Here is a 19,452-nt window from a genome sequence, read left to right on the forward strand (position 1 = left end):
CAGAGGCAACTTTACATGAAGCTTGTTGTTGCCATACTGGCTGGTTAAATGACCATTATATCTCAGCAAAGACTTTCAATACTGTTTGTGGGTGCAAATAAAAAATTTAAAAAAAGAAATTAATGAATTTTACAAACTTTTGTTTGTAAAAAATTATTTTTAACAAATTAACAAAATGCAATGAAATTTAATGATTCAACATCAGCTGGACTTTTAAGAAAAAAATCCATAAGACAAGGACACAAAAAGCTAATGTTGCATAAGTATCAATAAAAAAGCCAGTCAAACCTCGGTGGAGTTATGGGATTTAGATCTTCATAGCAACAATTGGTCTTTTCACTCAGAGGTTTTTAATTCACAAAGTGACCTAACATACCTAGTGTAAAATCAGGAAATATACTAGGATGTGAGAGTAACGTCAGTCTTTGTATATGCCTCTCTCTCAGAGAGTGATATATATATTTTTATGAAATAAAGCAAGTATTCCTGAGTCCCTCCAGTCTTTAATTCATTCTCAATAAGCCAGTCAAAACAGAGCTGAGCTGTATGAGCCTCCGCATTAAAACTGTTGCCTGTGGTTTTAAAATGCGACGGTGACTCATAGAGCTTTGCAAAGAAAAATAGAAGGGTTATTTACACCTCCATGCACATTATGTTCATTCTGCATGCCGGAAAAAGCAATAGCACCTTTACCAGATACATAGTTTTTTAAGTTGCATTTAGGTGGCAGACAACAAAAAGGCATTGTAGTGAAACAGGTCATCTTACACGTGGTCACCAGAGTAGGCCCATAAAGTACCATCGAAAGATGGCAGGGAAGACATACGAATGAGACATCACCACCATGGAGGTTCAGCAGGTTATCTAAGGTCACCAGAGCAGCTGTAGAGCCCCTGGAGGGACACCCTGCATGGGTTTTGGGTCTGACAAATGCACACATCCACAGACGTCTCTTTCCTTTCCTCCAGTAATTTTTGGCTAGTAAGGATCAAGCTTTGTTACACTGGCTTTGTTTTCCTGATTTGCCGTATCGCCTTGTTGTTTTCCATGTGGTTTGAGACTTGTTTATTGTTCGTATGCTACATGTTAGCTACTGTAGAATAGCAGGCTTTGACACTGTTGCCAGGTTGGTGGCACTTTAATTTGGAAGAGGCAAATATGCATGTAAACATTTAATGCTTTTAGAGTTGCATATAATTACTGTATGTCACTGCTCTGTTTATTTACACTTACAGCAGCTCTTCTGTCACTGTGGTGCTACAAAAGGTCCACCAAAACTTATGGATGTGTTTTAAAGAATAGCACAGCACTTCAGAATGTTTGGACATATGTGTGTAAGCTACATTATCATAAAATGAAAGGAACCACCCTTTAAAGCCGCATGAGGATCGCAAACTCTGCACAAACCACAATGCGTGGGTGGTGAGACTGAACCAAAACAGTGAAGTTGTGGGCTGGACAGCTTAACAGTGAGCGGAAACTCACTATAAAGCTCAGTGAAACCAAAAGCAGCAGATATAAGAGATGATTCATTGTAAATTCAGCACTACAAGCAACATCTTCCATAATAGACTTATTTTGGTATTAGTAAAGAAATTTTCCCTATATCAAACAAATTTGTCAGCCTGCTGCACTGCATTTTTCAACTGACAGTCTGTGGTTGACAACAGTTATCTTTAGAACAGACCAGCTAGAGAGCAACATCTCCACACTGTTCTGACGTAAAGAGGTTTTAAGAGTTGAGACAAATCCACTTACTCATTGGCATGGAGACAGTCAATAATAGCTGGTTTAAAGTTATTGATCGCAATATTTTACATAATGAAAACAAAGACTATAACATGTCCTCTTTAGGTCAAAATATGGTTAATTATCAAACTTAGAGATCCGTCCACAGTTGAACGTCAGACTGGCTGTCTGACGTTAAACTGTCCCTTACAACTTTGTTTGTTTTGGTGCCTTTTGGAACATTTTTGAAGGAATTGTGTAACAAATAATGTGACTTACTCCGTGGTGCAACCCATCCAAGCAGTTTGTGAGTGCGAGTGAGTGAAATTCTAGTATTTTATTAGTCTGTTACTTATCATGTTTGCTAGCGTTGGGAACCTCTATGGTTTAAACATATAATAGTTTCATTTATTTCTTTGAATGACAAAATAAAGACAAGAAATACAGTCATCCAAATTTCCTCGACTAAAACTATGATAGCAGAAAGTTGAATATGTGCCATTTTATTACCGTTCAATCTGAACCTACGTACCACTCCGGTCTGATGTCTCAGCATTCACTAGCAGGACATGTTGCAAGATATTAAGCATGTGGAGAGAGAAGCACTGCCAAATTAGGATAGTGATGATGAGTTCAGTGATACGACAGAAGAAGGAAGGGAGTGTAAACAGGGACATGATTATGTGCAGAGAGGACTAAATGGAGATGAGTCTGCAGGATAAAAGCAGAAGGTTGATTCATAGTCCAGTCATCAGAATTCCAACTAAGAAATTGTGAGGCAATGCACTTCAGTGTAAAACTGGAAGCCAAATGCCATGCAGCATGCTTCTGACGTCCCCACTGTAGAGGGCTAAACAGGATACTGTGGACTGGGAAGGCCCCTTCTACAGGAAGAGTGTTTTGATAGCTGAAGCTATGTTCTGAGACAAAGTATTTTTCCCTGTCCGCTGCAGGAAGCCATAGGACTGTGTGACCATATGATTAAATGGATAGAGACAGCAGCTTTTTTCTGTGTCAAACATCAGTCACTTATAACACTGAGATAATCTTCATGATCCAAGCACTTCTAAATATAGACATCCTGTCATAACTGGGTCGGTAGATTACCAAAACACTTTAGAAACCTCACATTCTAGCTCCAGTTCACACCTGCATTATGTAGTAGCTCATACTGCAATGCTGCATTGTCTGCCTATGTTTTAATGAAACAAAGGCAGACAAAGCCTATGTTTCACTGAACTGAGGATTGAGTGTTTTTGGTGCAATTCATTTCTTTTACTCTAAAACTGTATTTTTCCTCAGATCTACTCTGACACAAGAGCTCAGCTTATATATCAGTAGACACACTTGAATTCAACTTGTTTGTGAATGTTTATAATGGGGAAACGTTTATCATTTCCACCCACAACAGAAAGCCCTACCATTTGACAGCCTTTAAACCCCACCCAGTGAGTGAGAAAGTGAGAAAGAGAAGGTGATCTCGAAGACTGAACCACGTGAAATTTAAATGAATTTATGTGTAAGTTCAATACGGAAGATGTGTAATCACTCTTCTGCCTGCTTTTCCAAGTGTCCAGCTGCTTTTCTGCTCTTTACAGGACTATTGCCTTCTCACACTGTCAGTCTCAATACTGGCATCATTACTCTAGTCCAGTCATCTTCCAATATAACCCACCTCATCCCCAGCTCCACCTCAGTCACCTCAGCCAGAGCTCTAGTCAAGCCTCAGTCCTCATCTTCACCACCACCAGCATCTAGACTGCAGGGGGTCCTGTTCTAAATTGCATCAGTCCTGGGATTCCCGATCTGCCATGATGTGTGATCAGAGTCTAATTGCCACATTTATTTCTCAATCTCAATAAATAATGCTAAATTCTTCCAAGTGATCTCTCCTTATTGGACTAATTTCCACATGGAAATTACCAAGCCTGGCTCACACAGATGAAACCCACACTCCAAGTGCTCAAAGGTTACAAACGCAACCCCTGTGGGTGTTACAGAAAGACCAAATTACTGCAACAGGAGGGCTGTCATCATTAGCAAGCACGTTTTTATTTATACAGTCAGCTGAACTTTTTACCCATAAGCATCATGTGTGTCCTGTACATATTCATTCACCTATCCAAATCATCATGCTCCAATCACTTCCATGCCACAGGTATGTCGGCATGCAGACTGCTTCTAAAAACCTTTTGCAAAAGAATGAATTGCTCTTAGGAGCCACTGAATTCTAGTTTGGTACTGTGATAGGGTGCCGAATGTTTAACAAATTCATTAAAGAAATTTCCTTGTTACTAAATATTCCACAGTCAACTGTTATCGGTATTATAACAAACTGGAACTGATTGGGAATGACAGCAAGTCAGCCACAAAGTGGTAGGCCGTGTAACATTACAGAGAAGGGTCAGCAGATGTGTGGAGTTTGCATGTTCTCCCCGTGTTTGCGTGGGTTCCCTCCGGGTACTCCGGCTTCCTCCCACCGTCCAAAGACATGCAGCTTGTGGGGATAGGTTAATTGGATAATCCAAATTGTCACTGAGTGCGAATGGTTGTCTGTCCCTGTGTGTTAGCCCTGCGACAGACTGGCGACCTGTCCAGGGTGTACCCTGCCTCTCGCCCTATGACAGCTGGGATAGGCTCCAGCGCCCCCCGCGACCCTGAAAAGGACAAGCGGAAGCGAATGGATGGATGGATGGATGGTCAGCAGATGCTGAGGTGCATAGTGCATCTTTCATGTAGTGCATCTATGCCACCTGAGCACTCAAACCACTTTATATTTTTTGTAGAAGCAATCACTACAGACCTCCAAACCTCATGTGGTCTTCACATTAGCTCAAGAACAGAGCTAAAGAGCTTCATGGTTTTGGCTCCGATGGCCGAGCAGCTGCATCTAAGTTTTACATCAACGGGCACAATTGAAACCGTCAGATTCAGTGTAAAGCATGCTGCTACTGGACTCTAGCTGGTAATATGATAGATGAGTCTGGGTTTGACAGTGGCCAGCAGAACGTGACTTGTCTGACTGCATTGTGCAGTGTAAAGTTAAGTGAAGGGGGGTTATGGTGTGGGGCTGTTTTTTAGGAGTCTCGTTCCATTTTGGACAACTTCATGCTCTCAACTTTGTGGAGATGGCCCCTTCCTGTTTCAACATGACTGCGCACCAGTGCACAAAACAAGTTCCATAAAGACATGGAGGAGCGAGTTTGGTGTGGAAGAACTTGACTGGCGTGCACAGACTCCTGACCTCAACACAACAGAACACCTTTGGAATGAATTAGAGCAGAAATTGCAAGCCAGGCCTTCTCATCCAAAATCAGTGTCTGACCTCACAAATGTGCTTCCGGAAGAATGGTCAAAAATTTCCATAAACATTTTCCTAAATCTTATGGAAAGCCTTCCCAGAAGGGTTGAAACTGTTATAGCTACAAAGAGTGGGCCGACATATTAAACCCCATGGATAAAGACTGGGATGGTACTCTTATTTTAATCAGTGTTTCAAACTTAAATATGATCAATCTATCTCTATTAATGGGCTACGTACCACAAGCTGGCAGTAATTGAAATCCTAAATAATAATTTGATACTGATGACCATAATTTTTTATTACTAGACCGTGCTTGTAGGTATTAAAGGTACAGTACTGCAGTGCTTTGAATCATATCTATCTAGTAGTCTCCAATTTGTTCATGGAAATGGAGATTCCATTTTACACAGTCAGGTTCCCCAAGTTCTGTGCTACGATCTATTCTGATTGTGATTGAATTATACATCCACCTTCCAATGACACTGCCTAAAAAAAGAAATTAAAAAAAAATTACATAAAGCCTTTAGCATGCATTTTCTCCACGATGCAGATGATACCCAACTTTCTAACCATGAAGCCAGATCAGTAAGTTAAACTATGTCTTAAAGACTTAAAGACCTGGATGACCTCTAATTTCCTGCTTCTAAGTTCAAATAAAAATGAAGTGATTGTACTCAGCCTTAAAAATATAGTGTCTTATTTTTGTGTTTATATTCTATTTACCCTTTATTTGTACAGGTGGTACCATTGAGTGTGTAACTCTGGATGGTTAGACAGGAAGGAATCTTGGAGTCATTTTTGAACAGGATATGTCCTTCAATGCGCGTATTAAACATATATGTTTAATATTTGTAATAGCCTTAAAATGAGAAACATCCTGTCTCAGAGTGATACTGAAAAACTATTCATGCATTTATAACTTCTAGCTGGACTTAATCCTTAATTATGAGGATGTTCTAAAACCTCTGAAAAGCCTTCAGTTGATCCAAAATGCTGCAGTAACAGTACTGACAGGGACTAGAAAAAGAGACCATATTTCACCTATACCAGCTTCTCTTTACTGGCTCCCTGTCAAATCCAAAATCAAATTTAAAATCCTTCTCATCACATGCAAGGTCTTGAATAATCAGGCCCCAGACCTCATAGTACTGTATCACCCCGAGAGAGCACTTTGCTTTCAGACTGCTGGTTTAATTGTGGTCTCTGGGGTATGTAAAGGTAAACTGGGAGGCAGAGCCTTCAGCTTTAAGGTCCCTCTTCTGTGGAGCCATCTTACAGTTTGGATTCAGCAGACAGACACCCTCTCTACTTTTAAGAATAGGCTTAATCCTATCCTCTTTGACAAAGCATGTACGAAGAAAGTTTTTCCTTCCCACAGTCGTCAAAGCACTTACTAATAGGGGGTCATCTGATTGTTGGGGGTTTCTCTGTTTTCTCTGTATTATTATACAATCTTTACCTTATAATATAAAGTCTTTTGGAGGCAACAATTGTTGGGATCTGGTGATATATGAATAGAAATGAACTGAATTGAAATTTTGGCAATATAGTACATACAATTTCTAGATTTGAAGTTTTACTGCCAGTCAAATAAGCCTTTAAAATCTTTAAAGAAAACACCTTGTCTTCAGTCACTAAATAACATAACTGAGAAAAACATGTCATTTAACTTGTCATAAGCAACCAGTCACAGGTCACAATAGGTAAGTTGACAGGTGTTACATTTTAAATGAAGTCTCCATGTTTAGTTTCATCTCACTGTAGTCCTGTTTGTTTAGAAACAAGCCCCCAAGGCACTTTGTCCTTCTTTTGGCTTCCTGTACCACTTGGGCTCAGGAATAACAGTAAAGTTGACCCAGCTTGGACACAGTATAAATAATGTTTATCTCATTTAATGGTTGTTCTTTATTTTCATGACTATTTAAATTTTAGATTCTCACTGAATGCATTAAAACTATGAATGAACACATATGGAATTATGTTGTAAAGTGTAAAATAACTCAAAACATGTTGTCTATTCTTTAAAATAGCCAACCTTTGCTTGATGACTGCTCTGGTGACTACTATTGGTAGTCACCTAAAATGGTTTTCCACAGTCTTGAAGGAGTTCCCAGAGATGCTGAGCACTTGTTGGCCATATTGCCTTTACGCTGTGGTCCATCTCATCCCAAACCATCTCCACTGGGTTGAGTTCAGGTGACTAAGCCATTTGGCGCAGCACTCCATCACTCTCCTTCTTGGTCAAATAGCCCTTACACAACCTGGAGGTGTGTTTGGGGTCATTGTACTGTTGGAAAATGAATGATGGTCCAACTAAACGCAAATTGGATGGCATGGCATGACGCTGTAGTATGCTGTGGTAGCCATGCTGGTTTAGTGTGCCTTCAATTTTGAGGCAAGACACCATCACACCTCCTCCTTGCATGTAGAGACCATCCATTCACTTTTTCTGTGTCGCACAAAGACATCAAAGGAATGTATGTGTGCAACATTTGACAAAGAATGATACATTATGTAAATGTGTGTGTGAATGAGGCTTGCCGTAGAGTAGAAAAGCACTATATAAGTATCACTTCATTTACCATTTAATTACTAAAACACATAAACAAAATTAGCCTGATATCATGATTAAACTAGTTACATCTTGACTCACATCTAGAGCCAGCCTGCATGTGCTCTGACTCAGCAGGGACCATATAAAATGCAATAAATTGAGAATAATTAATTGAAAGCAACTCACAACCTCCGAAAGCCTGACTACATTATATTAATAAAATATATTTTAAAAGAACATCTGGTGCCGGATTTTTGTGTTTTCCTCTAAATAAAAGACAATTACACAAATTGGTGACTAAAAATTCACCATAATAGAGAAAATTAAGTCCTTGGACCCCACTTTGTGTGCCCCCCGACAATGCTCGATTGAAACCCGTGCCCAGTCCTGCAGCATGACAGTGAGGAACCAAGCAGTCACATTCATGCTACAGGACTGGGCACAGGTTTCAGTCGAGCACTGCACACCTGCAGCAGCTCATATCTGCTGTTCAATTTGCATTTTCCTGTGTGGGTGTGTTTGTGTGTGTCTCAAATGCACATCATCAGCGCTGTCTGCACATTCAGAGCTTTCACTAAAAGAAGGAACTCTAACAGCAAGTGCACGTGGGCTGAGGTTTAATTCTTTCACCCTTGAGATGAAGTGGGGCCAGTTCTTCAGCATTAGTCACCAAAGCACTTGAATCACTTCAGTCACCTGAATCCTATGGCAGGTTTCCTCTGCTTTGATCAGACAAATTAGTGTCTCTAATGGCTCATTAGGCTTCTTGAAGTGGTCTAAGATGTTAGGGAAGATGCTTAAAGTACTTGAACACTAGAGAAGGGGCTTCAAGAGGACTGACTGATAAATGCAAATGACATTAAAGTGTTTTTTAGATAGAAGAGCACTCGGGAAGAATACCGTTAACTCCCTATTAAAATGGCCTGTATTTGTATAGCGCTTTACTAGTCCCTAAAGACCCCAAAGCGCTTTACACATCCAGTCGTCCACCCATCCACACACAGGTGCCCTGGGGCACACTGACAGAGGCGAGGCTGCCGGACACTGGCGCCACCAGGCCCTCTGACCACCACCAGTAGGCAACGGGTGAAGTGTCTTGCCCAAGGACACAACGACCGAGACTGTCCAAGCTGGGGCTCGAACTGGCAACCTTCCGATTACAAGGCGAACTCCCAACTCTTGAGCCACGATCTCTTCTCTTCTTTTAAACTATGTAATAGTTTAAAAGAAAGTTATCCAAGATTCCCCCAAATTTAAATTCTTAAATGGATTAAATGGATAGAGACAGCAACCTTTGTGTCAAACATCAGTCACTTATAGCAAACTTTTTTAACAATTATATTTATATTTACAGAAACATGGTAATCAGAATATTTTCTGTTAGGCCAAGTCCTCATAGTGCTACAGTGTAGCTGTGGAACTATTATTATTAAACTATTATTAATATTATTTTATTACAAAAATGTTTTTATAAATATCTTTACCCTTATTGTTGATAGGATAGTAGAGATACTAATAGATAAAGATAGTAGCAAAGGCAGAGAGAATGACATGCAGGAAGCACAATGCTGCCTGTGTCACCCACTCAACCAGGTGAGCTATAACAGGGCTAGAATCCCCCCCCCCCCCCCCTTTTTTTTTTTTTTTTAGCAAAAGCGCTATTATATCTTGCTACAAGCCCATATACAGTGCAGTATATCGTATAGTCTCAATTTCTTAGTTCGCATATTTGTCGCACTTAAACTTTTAGGACCGTCAAATAAATTTTAATATTAGACTAAGACAACCCAAATAAATACTAAATGCTGCTTTTAAATCATTATTTCATTTTTTATGGGAAAAGAACTATCCAAGGTCCTGTGTAAAAAGTACTTGTCCCTAAAATTGAATTCAAAATCCTGCTCCTCACATAAGAGGTCTTAAATAATCAGGCCCCATCTTATTTTAATGACCTTATAGTACCATATCACTCCATTAGAGCAGCGGTCCCCAACCCCCGGGCCTCGGACCGGTATCGGCCCGTGAGTCGTTTGGCCGCTAGAGTTGAGGCTCAGGTGTGAAATGTATGGTTTTCAGGGTTTTTATCGGTTTTCAGCGTTATTTTGTTATCGTTTTTATTGTTAACTTGGTTTTCCTGGGTCTTTTCACATGTGTTATGAATACATCTTCATTTTTTCAGTACCGGTACTAGTTTTATTTTGTTGTATTTAACCGCGACACCTTAAAGGCCGGTCCATGAAAATATTGTCGGACATAAACCGGTCCGTGGCGCAAAAAAGGTTGGGGACCGCTGCATTAGAGCACTTCAATCTCACACTGCAATCACAAATCTTGTTGTTCCTACAGTATTTAAAAGTAGAATGGGAGGGAGAGCCTTCAATTTTCAGGCCCCTCTTCTATGGAACCACCTTCCAGTTTGGATTTGGGAGACAAACATTATCTCTAATTTTTAGATTAGGCTTAAAACTTTCCTTTTTGCTAAAGCATATAGTTAGGGCTGGACCAGGTGACCCTGAATCCTCCCTTAGGTATGATGCAGTAGGTGTAGGCTGCTGGGGGATTCCCATGATGCATTGAGTGTTTCTTCTCCAGTCACCTTTCTTACTCACTATGTGTTAATAGACCTCTCTGCCCTGAATCATTCTTGTTATTAATCTCTGTCTCTCGTCCACAGCATGTCTTTATCCTGTCTTCCTTCTCTCTCCCCAACCGGTCGCAGCAGATGGCCCCGCCCCTCCCTGAGCCTCGTTCTGCAGGAGGTTTCTTCCTGTTAAAAGGGAGTTTTTCCTTCCCACTGTCACCAAAGTGCTTTTTCATAGTGGGTCATATGATTGTTGGGTTTTTCTCTGTATCTATTATTGTAGGGTCTACCTTACAATATGAAGCGCCTTAAGTAAGTAAGTAAGTAAGTAAAACTTTATTTATATAGCACATTTCTAGATAAAAAAAAAATCACAAAGTGCTTCACAAGGTATAAAACAAAAACAGACAAAAGTTAACAAAATGCAATTCTAAAAAGATGTGTTTTCTTTTTCTTGCTGCCACCCTTGGCAGCAAGAAATGTAAACAACTGTTGAAAGTGATGTGGAGGAATTATGTCCCATTCATTTTTACAGAATTGTTTTAATTCAACCATAACGGAGTATTTTGAACTTGAATCGGCTTTTACTTTCAAGATGGAACCAGAAGGCTAAAGTACCTTTTGTTTTAAGATTACATCATTATCATTTATTATTACTTTTCTGATAGTTATGTGGTTTACTGTCTACTATAACATTTTTATTTCAAATCCTGGTCTTAAAACAAACCACTCCTTAGTCAGTGGAAAACCTTTCTGCTCTGACAGAGACTCCTTTTCTGTGAGATTGTTAATGTGTTGCAACAAAGGTCAGAGGCAAAGGTCTAACAGGCCAAACACAAAATTCGAGACAAATTTAGTGATTATTAATGTTTCAAAAAAGAAACTTAATGGAGCCATGGGTAACCTTATGGACTACACCGTGTTTCATCTTTACCCTTAAAAGGACTGCTGCTGATTGATGTCAAAACGTGACAGGGCACACACATCATGTTCACAAAATCACACATATGCTATTCCTGCTTCTTGTCCCGGACTATCTTTAATTCTCGCCCAACTCATCGCCCGTTAAATCCTAATCTAGAAGATTGATATTCTCTATGATAGTTCTATCAATCTCAAGAGAATGAATCACAATAGCTTTCACCTATGCTTTCATAGGTCTGTATGATGAGCATTGTTAGTCATCTGCTAAACTTCTACCACACTGTTATTTGCCTACAGCAAGTGTACACTGTGAAGGTTACAAGGATAATGAAAAGACAATATGTATGTGTGTTCTGTGATCTACTGTGGCGAACACCCACAGCACATGGAGCAAAATCTCAGCTTGGAAATGGCACTGTAGGTGACAAACTATCTGGGAGCAGATTGATCTGCGATTAGCACTGCTGCAGGCAAGGCTCACATAGGGCTTTCTGTTCTCTAACCTACTGGGGATGTAGCCTCACAAATACCACGAGTATTTATGGAAGGCCTTGGTGTCATGGCAACTGGGGGATTGTGTGTAAAACGCAGAGGGAAATGGAAAGGCCAAGCTATACACAAGTACTGATTGCACTGTACTTAAAGAGGAATGGCAGTCGGTTTGAAATAAGAGGTTTCCATGCTGCTTGTCCACCCTGTCATGGTTGAGTTTTGTGTATATGAAACATGATTATGTATGAAATACCGCTTTCCCAGAGTTAAATGCACTGACCAAAAAACATTGTAAACACTCTTTAAAGGCAAAAACACCACTGATGCTTCGAATGGCACCTTTAACTTAAAAATACAGTGTATTGACATGTGACCTGTTGTAATTTACCACATTTTAATCGTGTATATACGACTATATAATAAAACTTTTTTTCTACTATTGGATCTCTGTGATGTCATAAAGAGTGGTTGTCCTTCATATGGTCAACTCAGGTACAAAGCTGGTTGTGAGCACAGAAACCACCTAACTGCTGTTTAAACGCTTTGTTTCCAAGGGACAGCCAATCAGATGAAAACTGGCTTAACCCTCTGAGGTCCAGATCATCATCAGTGAAAACCTGAATCCTTTGCAATCACAATATATACATTTTGTTTATGAGAAAAAAAAATGTTCGCCCAAACTTTGGCAATTAAGGGACAAAGAAAATAATTCTAATATGTTTTGGGCTTTATTGGAAAGGTACAAAGAAGAGGAAGAAGGAGGAGGAGACATGTGGCAAAAGGGCCGCAGGTCAGATTCAAACTTGTGTCGGCTGCTCTCAGCCATGCAGCATATGGCTTATCTAACTGAGCTACACTAGCACTGAATATAACTTTTCTTTGTCCCTTAATTGCAAAGAAACATTTGCCATTTACATTTACATAAAAAAAATACTTTTTTACTTGACTCCAAACAATAAGGTAGGATTTCAGTTTGGAAAGGGTTAGGGTCATCACCAGGAATACCACTTTTTGATATTTTAATTCTTGGCAACTGGAATATTAATTGGCTTAATAGGAGTTGTTCATAAAGAAAAAGAAAAAGGGATTTAAGTCTTAAGTCAGACTTCTGTAACCTTTTTCAAATTGTGACACAGCCAACAAGGTTTCCCTTAAATAACCACAGAGTCACAATAGACCATAATAGAATTTCTACATACACATATGATATATTTACAAATGTTAAAAGATTATGTTCACAGGCTGTATTGGTGGGGGGTGGGTTCAACTAATCATAACTTGATAAATGTCACCTGAAAGACAAAATTGGAAAACCTGGAAGAGGAATTGTATTCCATGGATCAGATAAAAAAAATTTTTAATATGGATCTATTTCTGAATAACATGAAAAAAAGAAACTTGTCAGATGCATGATGTTAAAACAAGTTGTTTATGGATAATTTAATGAATCTGTCTAACAAACATGCTCCAATCGGGACGCAAACAGCGAAGGGTTGTCAGATGATGAGTTAAGATCAACAATGCTGCAGAGAGATAAGGGAAAAAGAGACTGCTCAGGAATTGGGTTGTATTTATGACAGAAGCCATATTGTAGATAAAGAATTAAGATGACTAAATCACAACAATAAGAGACAACACTGTAAATAATAGTAAGAAATCATGGAAAGTGATAAATATGTGATGAATTAATAAAATTTCATAGATATGTAGAATTCGGAGGCATATAGGTATTGCTAATTTTATTTTAAAGATTTTTTTGTCAGTAAAGTATACAATTTACTATTTTTTTTCAGTTCAACAGATCTTGAAAAATATAATGAAAGATGAAATGTATCATTTTGCATTAAATCAGATTACTGAAGAGTCTAGAGTTGTAAGACCTTTAACCTTATAATATTTTCGGAATTTACCTCCAGATCTGGATAGAAGCCAAAGTATTGCCTTTGCATAAATTTCCTTGACAAGTCTTGATTTTATTGGTTCTGACTGGAAGTGAATGTTTGAAAAGATAATATCGAAACAAATGTTTGATGACTTTTGTCAAAATGGCAAACAGTTTTGCAACATGCATATACCTCAATATTCCACCAGTACTGTATAAGAGACAAACAAAGGGATACTAACAATAGTAAGTTTGTTAAACTTTATCACTGTTTTTAAATAACACTTGATGGTTTTGATCATGACATTCTTATGGGAAAGCTTAACACTATGGTTTCGCACCTTCAGTGTTGACTTTAATGAAGAGAAAATAATTGAGGTAAAAAAAAAAAACAGGACTTTACTCTTGTGTTCCACAAGGCAGCCATCTGGGCCCTCTTTTATTTTTAATTTTTATGATTTAGTTTGTTAAAATTCTGACAAAGTAATATGTACATTTGCTATACATACATTATTTACAACTTCTTCATTAGCGCCTGCAGGCAGAGCTTACAGGCTGTAAATCAATCAGTGAAAATTATCAAATTAGCAGTAAATATTGTCAAAACTAAATCTGTTGTGTTTGGTTCTAGGAAACCTCTTTCTAAGTCTCATTTGTTGAATTGTGATGTTGATAGGATATCCATTGAACAGGTTAAGAAGATTAAATTAAAAAATGTAAAATTAAATAACTCTTTTTTGTTGGTCTAAACAGGTGAACTATGTAATTTCAACAATGGCTGCTGATAGCTGATAGCTGTTGCTAGAAAGTGCCATGCACCACAACACCTTTGTATATAATTAGCCTATACTGGAACTAATCATAATTATGAAACCTGTCAGTGAAGTCAACTGATGTTAGATCTAGTAAATCCAGTATGAACAAAACAGTTCTTTAATGCTTATTTTTTAATATGCAATATACTTTTTGGTTATAAAGTTTGTGTTTTCTAATTTGGTTTTTGTAAGTTTGAAGATTTTTCCCCCCCCTCATGGGCACCAGGAAGAGTAGCAATCACATGGTGGAAGCTAATAAATAAATAAAATTGTATATTACTTCTGTAAGTGCTGCTGAAATTGATAATTTTATTTCTTTTACTTCCTGCTGATTTATGGTTCTGATTATGTTCAAGGAGCACATCTGTTTACAGCAGCAAATAATTCGATTTCACTAGCAAATTTAGGCTACTAAAGTCAAGCATTTAGTTATACATCTTTTGCTTCCCTTCTGATAAGATATACACCACAAATTAGGAGGGTTTACAGCATATAGCTAATTCCAGCTCTGCTTAAAATAGAGATATTCAAAAGGATTCAGCGAGTTAATTTGCTTCTTTCACAGAAAGAATCAGAGTAGAGGGACTGTCTGTTTTCTAAACTTAAATATAAATTTGACTATCAACGCTATTAAAAAGTCTAAATGATTAAAATCTTATACCACTTATGACTCATCTGCAAGGGGCTATTTATAGTTTTTTTTGTACTTTAACTTTACGTTGTTATTTCAATAATAATATGTTGTTGTTACATTTATGAAATTGTAGAATAAAAGTCATAAAAATTGTTTAATTAACACAATTTGGGCAAATGTGGAGTCAAATCTATTAAAATGTACAGTCCTATTTTAACTGGTGTTGCTCTTAAACTATATGGGGCACTCTGAACATTAAAAGTTTTGTTTTGTTTTGTTTTGAACTTAAGATCATGCATTACTATACATGTATAATTGGAATATGTCATAATATACATGTCATATGATTTCCACGTTTATATTCATGTGTTCATATTCATCTATATTTTTGCCAAAGCCGCAGGGAATTACTGGAGACAGGCACAAAGAGCCACAGGGAACACTGGAGCTGCAGGTCTGCAGACCACACATGGCATACCCAAACTGTAATAACTTCACAGGCCATAATACAGATCTATAAAGACTTGATTTCAAAAGAAACATCTTATAGGTTCTGAAACGCAGCATATTTGTGGCTTAAATACGTCCTAATTCTAATCCTACTACTAGGCAGTTCTCCAGTAATGTGGTGGATGGTCGGTGTAGATTTACTACAATATCAAAATACTGTAGGTTTTGCACATCCACTCCTGAGTTACTTTTAACTGTACAAATGTGTGATATAGATGACTGGCGAAGAGACAGTGGTATGCAGCCTTGTGGATACTCAGGACACATTTACCTCTGGATCACTGGAGCGTTAGACCAATCCTTGTTTTGGCCCCTCATGCTTTGTATTGCATCATTTCTCAACCCAACCTCTTCACTAGAAAACCATACAAGGATGTTTTAGTGAAATGGTTGTAGTCTCTTGTAGTTTTGGTCAGCAATACACTGTTAAAAACCTACTGCATGAAAAAGGGTCTAATTAATACTGTGCAAGATTTCACACATATGCAGCAAATATATTATATAGTCTCCATTTAATAAAGCCTGACTTCATAAATGCGACTTCAGTAGGATGAAATGCTTCTGGAGGCCTGTTACCTCTGCTTTAGCTCTGTGGAGAATCTAGGTCTGCCTGGATACTGCTGAAAGCCCTTTATTAGGATATATTTTTAGTCTTAATAGAGGCTGTACTACAGGTTATTATTTGTCACCCTAAAACATTTCGGGTTGATCATGTTAGCTACATGTTTTGCTGACACTTGTCTGATAGAACTAGCACTGTTATAAAATTATTTTTACTTCACTAAAAGAGAAATAAAAATACAAACAGCTGTCCTCTTTCAATAATCACAAAACTGCTTTTAACAGCTTGAGAGCAGAGGGTGTGACGAACATCAAAAACAAACTCAAAGTTGCATTAGTCATGTTACAACATGGCCTCATTTAAAAATGTGTAATTTAGTTATTTTTTGCTAAAGTAGCTATAATCAATACTACTACTACTTGCGTGGCAGCAAACAGCTACAGGCCCAGAGTGAAACTCATCAGTAGTGGAAATATGTAGTGGAGAATTTTGCAGCTGAAGGGACAAATATTTCCCGTAGGAAGTGGTGGAGATCAAAATCAGAGCAAAAAGATGGTGGATACACTTCTAATCAGATGTTTACCTGACAGTGTCTATTACAACCCAAAGTGGAATCTTTTTTCCAACAAAAAAGAAGTCATTTTGTTCTCCAAACCTTAATGAAACCAGTAAAAACAAAACAGATGATTAAAATGAAAGTCCGAAATAAGTCTTGAGCTGAAGTTGGCTGGTGGATTGCATGCAATTTGTACAGGCTCGTTCTGTGGGCTTTTGTTGCCTTTCATTGCCGTTTAAGAGTAGAAATATTCTACCCATTTTTCCTGTTCAGCAATGTGACATGACCATCGTTTAAAATAATTGTTGAAGAAACCTGATTATTGGTTAATTGTATGGGAATGACAGGTGCTGACAGTTGTTACATTTTACTGGCTATAAATTAATGATACTGTTGCAAGTTTTCGCAACAAGCTTAAAAGGTCACATCAGAATGTAAGTCTTGTGTTCTGCCATTATGACTTGATTGCACATATTGTACATATAAGAATATTTTTTTTAAAATAAGTCAATGGGGAAGATTATTGAAAAAAAGGTTTGGTTTTGTTTTTTACCATGTGGCTTCTCTGCAACTGAAAGTTGCTAGTCTATGACCTTGCAGTGTCATTGTTTGCTCAGTCAGACTCACAGCTCACTCAGTTCTGTCTTAAAATGATAAGTTAAAGGCCTCAGCAGTCACCTATGTACAGAACATCATCTTTGAGTCTATAAGCTTTTAAAACTGTGTATCATGACTGAGCAAACAACACAGAATGCGATGCTGAGCCACTAATTCATTTAGCGCCAGTGATGACTCATTTTACTCTCACTGTTTGGGTCTAAAACTTCAAGTAGTGAAGACTTATGTAAAATAATTAGAAGAATTTACACTAATTTTTCTTAAATGTTGCTTTCATGTGACTGAACAAATATGTATTTCGATCAAGAAACAGATGTTTCAAAATGTGTGGGATCACCTCTTCAGGTCACTGTGTAAATGAAAGAAATAGGCACTTATTCACCTCTTAATAGTGAATTACTCTCTGATGACAGACAGCTCCTCATCAGTAGGTTTCACTACTGTTTTCTCAGACCTTGACTGACCCAGCAGCCATCCTCTTTCAACATGACTTACACCGCAACATGGCCATGTACTGTGGTGTACACATGCACTTGTGCTTCTATGCTTTCCTGCTGCTTGAGCAGCATTTCAGGGCTCTGCTAAATGATCCTCTTCTCTTCACCCTCTATCCTCACACTCCCTGCTAGGGACTCAGCCTCTTCTCATGTGTTTATGCTCCTCTCATTTTCTCTGTTGATCCTCTCCTCCCAATTGGCTCGGCTCTGCCCTTTCAGCTCGCTCGTCGTGTTCATGTAGACGAGGCTGGGGCAGAGAGTCCTTAATGTTTATCAGCATCCAAGTGGATGCTGTCAAGGAATAAATAACCATCACATTCGGTGATTGCTTGATGAGATGTAATTAGGCGTGCCGATTTGAGATTAATCACGAGGAGTCGGTCGCTTCGTTCTAAAGCATCGCTCTCAAGGAGGCATCCTGGGATTACAAGGGAGTGACTTGAAGATGTGCAACATATACCCATAAATGGGTGTTTTTTTAATGAAAAATACAAATATAATAGCCTCAGAATTAGAACTGAAGACAGACCACACACATTTAGTTCAAACTTACACCCTGGTTCAAAACAGCTGATGTTTGGGGAAATGCTTTTACTTGATTTTTCTCTTGCCTTGCAACTCCTTCACAAAGGTCACTGTATTAGGCTTGCTGCATATTTTACTGTAAAGACATTTTTAAAATGAACAGTAACCTGACCTGGAACATGATGTCTGACTCTGTTGCCTAATACCGCCCGGTCAGACTACACTATTGATCCTATATTTTGCTGAACTGTTTTGTAGCCAGCTGTTTCTTAAGGAACAATGAGTCTGAGGCATTTTGGTTTTTAATCCATCTCCACCCAAACACACGTCACAAACCTCCTGAACTGCAAAATGATAGTCTTTTATCACAAAACCTAAATGAGAGTTTTGTTTACAATAAAAACCCAAAACAAAACAAAACCCCCCAGAAAAGTTGGAAAATATCATTAGCCAGAGAGACAGAAATTTTTCAAGAAACAAAACGGGAGATATAAATATTTAAGTGTAGTTAAAGGTTAAATAGAAACGAGAGAGAAGAGAGTGCTCACAGAAACAGAAAAATGGAAGCAACAGCAGCAGACAGACATGAGAGAAGCGGGAGCATGAGGAGTAGTCACAAGAAAGTCTGTCCTACCTCTGGCCATTGCTGCTCTCACTACAGTCCAAGTAACATCCTTGTTTAGTCGTTTAGTAGAGACCAAGCTAGTCCAGTCCAAAAGACTGCCAGTCAGTCAGCAGGCTCAAGGATGTGGAGTCGTGGCTAGACTGGACTGGTGTCTGGTTCCCAATGAGGCAGGCAAAGAGAGGCAGGCAGCAGCCGCCGAGTCGTCTTCTCTGCTCACACAAACACTCGGCTACATGCAGCACGACAGCAGAGGCACTGACTGGAGCCTCAGCAGGCACAGAAGCAACATCCCTCCCATCCAGCCTGAATTAATTAAGCCTTTTTTTCTCTCTCTCTCTCTCGCTCGCTGCTGTTTTTTCTCTCTCCCTCTCTCTCTCCCTCTCTTCCCGAATGTGTGTGTGTGTGTGTGTGTGTGTTTCTGCTTCCCCATGTTCAGCTTCCTCTCTTGCTCTCTTCTCTTCCTTTTCTGTATCACTGATCAACAGCTGCGCTTGCTTCTTCTCTTCCCCTTTGATTCAACTGTCCTCACTACGGTCATATCTGTTTTATTCTTTTTGAATTTTCAAAAACAATAAATCTTTTTTTTATTTAAAACAATATTTCCTACAAAAGGCAGAATGCCCAATCACATTTATGTTTCAGAGA

At 38.6% G+C, this 19,452-nt stretch overlaps 1 protein-coding gene across 2 annotated transcripts in view; it reads right to left on the minus strand.

The window, feature by feature from the left end:
• Positions 1–19,214, minus strand: part of dgkg (diacylglycerol kinase, gamma) — a 162,842-nt gene extending 143,628 nt beyond the window's left edge. For both annotated transcript variants that reach the window (XM_080291182.1, XM_026145635.2), the window contains exon 1: positions 18,817–19,214. The gene's annotated coding sequence lies outside the window, so the exon portion shown is untranslated. The remainder of the gene's footprint in view (positions 1–18,816) is intronic.
• Between the last annotated feature and the right edge of the window lie 238 nt (positions 19,215–19,452).

Source organism: Astatotilapia calliptera, chromosome 16 (assembly GCF_964374335.1).
Source record: "Astatotilapia calliptera chromosome 16, fAstCal68.1, whole genome shotgun sequence".
NCBI classification, from domain to species: domain Eukaryota; kingdom Metazoa; phylum Chordata; class Actinopteri; order Cichliformes; family Cichlidae; genus Astatotilapia; species Astatotilapia calliptera.